The 8,467-nt window shown below is 44.2% G+C and overlaps 1 pseudogene; it reads right to left on the reverse strand.

Annotated features, from left to right (window-relative positions):
* Positions 1–6,567: 6,567 nt before the first annotated feature.
* On the reverse strand, positions 6,568–7,354 carry LOC120232454 (annotated as a pseudogene).
* Between the last annotated feature and the right edge of the window lie 1,113 nt (positions 7,355–8,467).

Genomic DNA, 8,467 nt, shown 5'->3' on the forward strand with positions numbered 1-8,467 from the left:
GTCTTGTTGGGAACCTTTCCCTTCTTAACCTGTAAAGTCTGCACTAACTCCAGGTAGTTCATGTCAGCATTGCAGGTGCAATACTGTGGTTGTGTCTAATTTCAGGGAATTACATTGTGCCCAACACACGTAAGGATCCCAACCTAGTCTTCAGTTGCTATCAGCTCATGCTGCCATTAACTAAAATGTCCTCATTTCTGCCTGGCCCCAAACTCCAACCCTATTCCTGACCAAAGGGTCTCACCTGCTCCCCACCCCCCGCCCACCACTGCACACACACACAACTCTCTCCTGCCTTCACATCCTTCATGGGCTCTTGGGAGCATCTGGCTCTTCCTAAACTCAGGGCATGAACTTGGAGGTCATCTCAGGCCCATCTGCCTACATACTTCAGATATCCTTCTATTGGGCATGAGGGACTCTCTGGGACTTACTTTCTGGAAGCTGATACAGGTCTTTCCTGATCTCTGATTCTCAAAGTCATTGGCATAGGAGAAGTACAGGACACAGATCCCTGTCTCAGAGACACACAGTAGCCTAGAAGAAGGAGGAAGAAAGGAAGAAGGGAAAGGGAGAAGGAGGGGGAATTAACATTTGAGGACTTACTCTGTGCCAGGCACTGTTCTAAGACTTTCCTAATATGAATTCATTTGATTCCTACATCAACACTGAGGTTTATATTTTTTCCTAATATTTGAGAAAGCAGAGGGGTAGAGATTAAATATAATTTGTCCCAGTCACACAGCTAATAAAATCAGAGTCCAGAATTCCAAAGCTGGGAGCAGCAGTGATTGTGAATGCTTGTCGTGAGCACACTATGAAGTTGTGTCTTCCCACAAGACCGCTTTCCCTCAGTCATGAAGCAGGATTGGCGTCATTATAAAGCAGATTTGGGATTCCAAGCTCAGTGACATTTCACGTGTTTAATGTGGCTTCCTAAAAGTTACCAAGCAAGGCACCTCGTAGAACAAACAAGATAGAACAGGGGTAGGAAGTTAATGAGCCAAAAGTGAAGTCAGTCTGAGCCCCAGCTGGGATAAGGCCTCGATCCATTCCTGGTCAGCTGTCGGCACTTACTGCTTATGAAGGATCTCTGTTCTGTTCGGTGATCAACTGACCAGAGCCTTCAGTAGCAGGTGCCTTTTTGAAGTGGTCAGACACAGAGGGGTCAGTGTCCAGATTCTGACAGTTTGCTGCAAACATCTTCCCTTTCTAAAGGGATTTCCTCAGTCTTGGGCCTTCACAGACCTCCTCTGTTTCTGCTGTTATCAGTTCTGAGTGTGTCATCCACCGGTGCTGGTCTTAGCTGCAACACTCTTGCATCATTGCTGGACACAGGCCACTGCTTGACATGAGTGACTCCATCTTGCTCTTTGTAATGCTCTCGACTGACTTCCTTTCGCTAAACCTCTTCATCATTGTCTCTGTATCTGCCAGCTAAGGTAAATCTTAGGCTCTTCAGAGCAGGAAATTCTGGCTCTCACTAAGCAAATACATTTTTTCTAAATATTTCATCGTATGCCTGACCTTGAAATTTTGCAAAAAAATAAATGATTGTTTTCTTCTCTGCTGTGTGGGTCTTTCCCTAAAAGGAACAAGATGAAACACACCAGCCACTGCTCCCTTGATGAGGGAGGGCCCCTCGATGAAAAGGGAGTGACCAGGAATGCTGCTGTTTCTCTGACATATGAATGCGCTCCCTATCCTGACACAAAAGAACTTATTGAAACAAGAGGCAGCGGGATATAGTGAAAAGAGCAAAGATTGTATTAAAATGCTCACAATATTTCATTAGAAGAAACAATGACGTCACAAAACCATTTCAACAATTCATCTCTCTCTCTCACACACACACAATTGGGAAGATATATGCCGAAATTAATAAAGGTGGTAAATGTGACTTTCATTCTTTATACTTTTTCTGTATGTTGTCTTAACTTTTTAAATCAATTTCTTTATAATTATAAATATAATATAATTATAATACAATCCAGAAATTAAATATAGTTTCTTTACAATTATGCTACTTACTAGCTATGAGACTTTGAGCAAGTTATATAACCCCTTGAGTAAGCCTCAGTTCTCAACAATTAAATAAGAATAAAACCTACCTGGGGTCCCTGGGTGGCTCGGTCAGTTAGGGCTCTGACTCTTGATTCCAGCTCAGGTCGTGATCTCACGGTTCATGAGTTCAAGCCCCGCATTGTGCTCCTCACTGATGGTGCAGAGCCTGCTTAGGATTCTTTCTCTCTCACTCTCTCTGCCCCTCCCCTGCTTGCTCTCTCTCTCTTTCAAAAAATAAAAAATAAAACTTTCTAAAATTCTTTAATGAAAAGAATAAAACATACCTAATTTACAGGGCTGTTGTAAGAATGGAAGATAATGTAAGTGAATTTCATCACTCAGTGAATTATCTTTATTATAATATACCAGAATGTCCTGTTTAATCTCTAACCAGGTCTTTATTTATTTGTTTTTTAACAAATGGCTAGAACGTATTCATTCAGGAAGCCTGGGATAGGGCTGAACTTGCCATTTCTAACAAGCTCCTGGCCCATAGACCATATTTTAAGTAGCAGGTCGAGAGGGATGAAGATGCTGAGGAAGAAGAACGTGTAGCTGATCACTACAGGTATTTTCATGCCAAGAGCATCTGGAAATCCTGGAAACAGGCAGGAAATTGAAAGTCCAGGCTTTCATTTCAAGGAGAACCACTCATGGGGAGCAAGAAACTAGGGGAAAATGTTGGCAGAACTCGTGGGGGATTTCCAACACGCAGCCAGTTACTCCCTCAGGACATTTGTCAAAGTCTAGGGTTGCAAAGTGAGAGACTGAAAATCTAAGAAGGAAAGCCTCCAGAAAGCCAAGTGTTGCTTGCAGGAGTCTTGCAATATATGTAGAATTAAAATGTAATTTTAAATAAGAGGTTCTACTTACCCAATTCCAACGTGTCTGTGGGGGTGAGAAGGGGGCACACCACCAAGCAATGCTTGGACACCAGCTGGGTGTCCTACAATTCAACTCAGTTCTGACACTGTTCACATCCACATCAGATTCCGCAGGTTATGGGCCCAGTCCCACAAGAGCGCCCCCCACCCCTACAGATGCCAACTGCAAGCCCAGGTTGTGCCCTGTGCTTCTGACCACACAGCTACCGACTGGAGGTTCCCGTGACCAGCCCTCAGATGCCAGTCTCAACAAGTACAGGTTGGTATCTGTACTTCTGACGAACTAGCCATAATTCAGACGGTCCTAGGTTTTGGGCTCTAATTTGCTAGAGCAGTTCACAGAACTCAGGAAACCCAGTTACTCATTGAATTACTAATTTGTTACAAAGAATTTAAAAGAAGAGACGTCAACAGCCAGATGAATAGAAACAGAGGGCAATATTCAGAACAAAGGAACTTCTGTCCTCATGGAGTGTGGGCCCAGCACGGTGACATGTGGGAGCATTCTGGCTTCCCAAACCCTATCCTTTGGGCTTTTTACTGGAGGCTTCATTACAGAGGCATGTTGATTAGGTCATTAGCTGTTGGTGATTGATCCAGCCTCAAGCCCCTTTCCAGGGAGGGACTGATTTCCAGGGAAGGACTGAAAGTTCCACCCCTCTGGTGATGGTTGGTTCCCCTGGCAACCAGCCCACATTCTTTGGTGCTTTCTAGAAGCCACCTTATGGGGGCACCCGGGTAGCTCAGTCAGTTAAGCGTCTGACTTCAGCTCAGGTCATGATCTCACCGTTCACAAGTTCCAGCTCTGTATAGGGCTCTGTGCTGACAGCTCAGAGCCTGGAGCCTGCTTTGGATTCTGTCTCTCTTCCTCTCTGCCCCCCCTCCCCAAATAAATAAAAACATTAAAAAAAAAAAAAAAGAAAGAAACAAAAGTCACCTTATGAACATAAACCCAGTTGAAGTGGAAAGGGGCTTGTCTACGGCCATACGGCCATACCACCCTGAACGTGCCCGATCTCGTCTGAAGTGGAAAGGGGCTTGTTAGGAATAAGAAGACATCGATTGCACATTTATGGCTCTGGAGTGATTTCAGGAACTAAGAATGAGAGACCAAATATTATAATGAAAGATTCTCCCATTCCTCTTATTGCTCAGGAAATTCCTAGGGTCTTGAGATCTATGAGCCAGGAACCACGGATGTAGATCAAATTTATATGAGAAATATATTTTGGTCAATTGCAAGATTGACTATACATAATCTCATAAATCACAACAATGCAAAAAGCGGGAAGGAGTATATGGAGCTAACGTGTTCTAATTATGTATTAAAACCAATAATTTGGGGGCAGCTGGGTGGCTCAGTTGGTTGAACGTCCGACTTCAGCTCAGATCATGATCTCACGGTTTTTGAGTTTGAGCCCCACATGGGGCTCTGTGCTGCCAGTTCGGAGCCTGGAGCCTTCTCAGGATTCTGTGTCTCCATCTCTCTCTTCCTCTTCCCCACTCGTGCTCTGTCTCTGTCTCTCTCAAAAATAAACATTAAAAAAATTTTTTAACTAAGTAATTTGTATTAGACTTCTGCTATGGCTGCATAACAAACTGTCCAAAGAATTAGCGACTTTAAACGACCATCACTGCATTATGCGTACAGATTCTGTGAGCCAGGAATCTGGAGCAGGCACAGTGGGAATGACTTGTTTTTGTTCTATGATGTCTGAGACCTCAGTCTGAAAGATTCAAAGGCCAAGGGCTGGGAGAATCTGGAAGTGCCTGATGGCTCAGAGACAAGAACTGTTGTCCAGAGTGTCCTCACATGGCTTTTCTGGGTGGCTTGGTTTCTGTATAGTACAGCAGTTTCAGGGGAGTAGGATTTACTACATGACAGCACAGGGCTGCAAGCATGAATGTTCCGAAGAGGAAGGCAGACGCTACATGATCTTTAATTACCCAGCTTCAAAAGTGACACAGCATCCCTTCTGCCATACTCTTTAGCCAGAGCAGTTACATGCTCTCCCAGGTTCAGGAGGAGGGAAATCAGAACCCAATTCCTCATGGAAGAATGGTGAGACGAGATGTCGAATTACATGCATTTTCAAAGAAATTGTTGCAGTCCGCTTTGTAAAAACCTCCCACGTTAGCCATCTGTTTGGGGTGATGGAATATTTGGAAGTAGGTAGTGAGAATGGTTGTGTAACAACGTGCATGTAATTAACACTACTGGGTTGTATATTTAAAATGGCTAAAATGGCAAATTTTATGTTATATATTTTTTACCACCATGAAAAAATTACAGAGGGAGGAAGAGAGGGAGAGAAAGAAGGAAAGAGAGAGAGATAGCAAGAGACCCAGACCAGCCCAGGGCTGAAAGTAGGTAGGAGTTAGGTGGGAGATTAGGCGTGGCATCCCAGAGAGGAATGCTGGATTCTGTGTCCATGCCCCTAGCTGTGCATGAAATTTGTACCCCCAAGGTTGATCAATCTAGAAGCTTGTTAGAGGGTTTGTAGATAGTCTGAAGGATAGTAGAGGGTTTGGCTGGACCCATGATAAAGTGTACTCACTAGAGTAAACAGGGGTTAAGAATAAAACCAAAGGGGATGACTGGGTGGCTCAGTCAGTTAAGCATCTGACTCTTGATTTTGGCTCAGGTCATGACCTCATGGTTCATGAATTTGAGCCTTGCATTGGGCTCAGCATTGACCATGTGGGGCCTGCTTGGGATTCTCTTTCCCTCTCTCTCTGCCCCTTCTCTCTCTCTCTCTCTCTTTCTCTATCTCTCTCTGAATAAATAAAAGTTTAAAAAGAAAGAATTAAGTTTTTAAAAAACACTAAAACCAAAGGACTAACAGCCATTTCCAAACCCACAATTTCAACAAAAGGCTTATGGGGCCAACCTTGGAAGGCTAACTTACAATTCTAACAATATATACTGAGTTTCTCAGATCCAAGCTTCAGAGAGCAGTGCCATTGAGCTGGGGAGCAAATGTCGTGAGTGGAAGAATCACCAGCATAGTCCTTGGGAGATGCGGTGCCTGAATGATATTACGTGGATGATTGTATAACAAGGATGCAGTAATGCTACTGAACAATGAGTATATTGTCTTTCAAAATGAGGAACTGAACAGTTTCCAGCATTGCTATCACATTTTTTTATGAGATTGGATGTCTGATCTTATTTATTTATTACTCTTAGAAAATATCATTTTTTACATTTGTTTTTTATATTTTGAGAGAGAGAGAGAGCAGGGGAGAGGGAGAGAAAGAATCCCAAGCAGACTCCACACTCAGCATGGGGCCCGAAGTGGGCCTAGATCCCACGACTCTGGGATCATGACCTGAGCCGAAATCAAGAGTCAGATGCTCAACCGGCTGAGCCACTCAGGCGCCCCAGAAAATTTCATTTTTTTTTTTATGTTTTATTTATTTCTAGGAGAGAGAGAGAGACAGCGTGAGCAGGGGAGGGTCAGAGAGAGAGGGAGTCACAGACCGAAAGAGGCTCCAGGCTCTGAGCTGGCAGTCAGCACAGAGCCCGACGCGGGGCTCAAACCCACAACCGCGAGATCATGACCTAAGCGAAAGTCGGACGCTCAACCGACTAAGCCACCCAGGCACCCCAAAAATTTCATTTTTGACTGGACTCAGACTTAGAGGTAGAAGCTCTCAGAGAGGGTAGCCTCTGTCTCCTAGCAACTTGCTCCTGGCGCTTTTCTTTGACCTTCATTCCCTTGGCCAAAAGCGTAGCGTATTCTGCAGCCTCTTCCCTATTTTTCTCAGAGTTTCATGTCTTCTGAGCAATACGCCGACATTTGCACTGGAGGACACATGGAGTAACAAGATGCTGTGCCTTGGGTGCCTTGGTTCTAGGTTTCTTACCTTCTTTAAGGGTCTTATCACAACATACTGACGGACATCATCACCTTTAGAGAGACTGGAAAGTGCGGATTCACCTAGCTCTTTTGGGCCCCAGGCAACAAGACACAGTAGTGAGTCCAGGAATATCCTTCTCCCCATTTTTCACGATGACCAAGTTGAGAACACTGAGGTTGGCGGCCATAGCATAACCCTGAAAGATCTGCACTTTCTTTCTCCAGGCCTCCTTGGTCTGTAACAGGAATGTCCCTCACTCAGCAGCTGGCAGACACAGCCATGGGTCAAGACACCCTGCTTCACGGGGAAGTCTTGTATGTCCTTGCCACCACCGATTCGGACCACATACCCCTTCCGTTCCTCACCTGGAGTGCCAGCAGTGACTCATAAGAGATAGGCAGTTTGCAGTCATCATTCACTTCAATGAGTCTCTGACAGCCGGCAACTGGGAAGGTGTTGAACTGTATCTTAAAGCTGCCAACACCTCCGAGGCGCTGCAGAAGAGTTTTGTCATCACATGTTCTAAATACATATAGGGACATTTGATTTTATAGTTTTACTCTGATAGTTGGCTTCATCTATTGCCAAATGGAACATGAGCAAGATAGAGGAGAAAATATAGAAATGGAAGGTTTAGGGGGCCAGGGCAGGCCACCCCAAGATGGGCCACTTTGGCATGAAGGTGATTGCAAGCTGAAGGCAATTAAAACCCTGTGGGCTCGATAAAACTTTAGCCCCTCCCTTAACTACTTGGAAGAATTTAAATTGGGGATCTTTCTCAAAATAATGGTTATTACCAGAGATAAATTTTATCTGAGTGGCCCATCTGTATGGCAGGGAAAACCACCAATTCCCAAACACCTGTTCTTATCACCCTGTGATGTGCATTCCTTCCCTCTGAAGTCCCGGACTCCTGCCCCTTTCTCCTTAGTTCAGGATGACATATATCCCTCATTTTGGAATCCTGACTTTGGAGTTTCAATGTCTGTTTGGATTCCCTGTACATATACCGTTCAATTTTATTTTCTCTGTTAATTTGCCTCATGCCAATTTTTTTCTTAGTCCAGTTAGAAGGACCTTGAAGGGGACAGGATATTCTGACTCCCTAATAAGTGAGACACCTCATTCCACTTCCGTGATGTTCTCACCCAGGTCTTCCTTTCTACTTGTATAACTGGGGAGTCAGATGCCGAAATCTGGACAAAGTAAAGATCTCTATTCAACTTTACAGAATATTTATTAGGGACCATATGTAAAGTCAACCATCTCCAAAGATGGGAAATAAAGGATTTCAACCATGTGGATTTTAAATTGTTAGGGGTGCCTGGGTGGCTCAGTTGGTTAGGTGTCTGACTTTGGCTCAGGTCACACAATCCCATGGGTTTGTGGGTTCGCGCCCCACATCAGGCTCTGTTCTGAAGCTCAGAGCCTGGAGCCTGTTTCGGATTCTGTGTCTTTCTGTCTCTCCTTTGCTCACACTGTCTCTCTCAAAATAGATATTAAAAAAAAATTTTTTTTTAAAGATTTAAGTTCTGTTAGGTGGGATAGAACAGACTTTAGTCTAGGACTAATTTTTCCCCACTAGTGAGGTGATATCCCTCTGAATGTTCAATCTGATGTCCCATGAATTATACCTTTTTCCCACTTTGGGGGGA

Source organism: Hyaena hyaena, unplaced genomic scaffold, assembly GCF_003009895.1.
Source record: "Hyaena hyaena isolate Hyena2069 unplaced genomic scaffold, ASM300989v1 scaffold_71, whole genome shotgun sequence".
In the NCBI taxonomy this organism is placed as follows: Eukaryota; Metazoa; Chordata; class Mammalia; order Carnivora; family Hyaenidae; genus Hyaena; species Hyaena hyaena.